This window comes from Ailuropoda melanoleuca, unplaced genomic scaffold (genome assembly GCF_002007445.2).
Source record: "Ailuropoda melanoleuca isolate Jingjing unplaced genomic scaffold, ASM200744v2 unplaced-scaffold30831, whole genome shotgun sequence".
NCBI lineage: Eukaryota > Metazoa > Chordata > Mammalia > Carnivora > Ursidae > Ailuropoda > Ailuropoda melanoleuca.
Window position 1 is genome coordinate 1 of NW_023201428.1, and position 1,137 is coordinate 1,137.

Genomic DNA, 1,137 nt, shown 5'->3' on the forward strand with positions numbered 1-1,137 from the left:
ATTACTAGTATTATTTAATAAAATATATAATTATAAAATTATTTCATGATAGATTTATAAAAGATAAAAATTAAAAAGCAGCTTAATTCAATAAATCAAGAATAATTATTCTTAAATCTATGTCAATATGCATTTTAATAAATTTTATATTATTGTGTTCATAAAATTAATCTTTACCTAGAATTATGTTTTCTTTCTTTCAGAAACATAAGTTCGTTTGGAAGTGTATACCAATACCAAATATATGAAAATCCAGAGAAACATCTCAGAATTCGTACTTCTAGGACTTTCGTATGACCAGAACGTTCAAATATTTTGCTTTGTGCTCTTCTCATTCAGTTATGTTGACCTGTTGGCAGGAAACCTGCTGATCCTTGTCTCCATCCGACTCAGTCCTCTTTATCACCAACCCATGTACTACTTCCTCACCACTTGTCCTCCATGGACATCTGCTACACCTCTACGGTTACACCCAAGTTCATTGCTGACCTGCTGGTGGAAAGAAAAACCATCTCCTACAGTAACTGCATGTTACAGGTCTTTACAATGCACTTCTTTGGAGGCACTGAGATCTTCCTTCTTACCGCCTTGGCCTTTGATTGTTAAGCTGCCATCTGCAAGCCTCTCCACTATGTCATTATCATGAACAGGGCAAAGTGCCATCTCCTGGTCTTAGGTGCTTGGGCTGGTGCAGCAGTCCATGCCTTTCCCCTATTTTCTACCACAATTGGTTTGCCCTTCTGTGGTCCTAATGTAATCGATCACTACTATTGTGATGTTTTTCCTTTGCTAAAGGTGGCCTGTACTGATACCTACATCACTGGTGTCCTTGTGATTGCCTTTTCAGGTATGTTTGGCTCAGTGACCTTTATTGTCTTATTTGTTTCTTATGGGATAATATTGTTCAGTTTAAGAAATCTCTCAGNTTGTTTCTTATGGGATAATATTGTTCAGTTTAAGAAATCTCTCAGCTGAGGGAAGACACAAAGCCCTCTCCACTTGTTAGTCTCATATCACTGTGGTTGTCTTATGTTTTGGGCCTGCAATTTTTATCTACCTTAGACCACCTACTACTTTTCCTGAGGACAAAATACTTGCTCTATTTTACACCATCAATCCCCTAATCTATACTCTGAG

At 37.1% G+C, this 1,137-nt stretch overlaps 1 pseudogene; it reads left to right on the forward strand.

Moving 5' to 3' along the window:
* Window positions 1–244: 244 nt before the first annotated feature.
* LOC117798368 lies at window positions 245–1,129 on the forward strand (annotated as a pseudogene).
* Window positions 1,130–1,137: the final 8 nt, after the last annotated feature.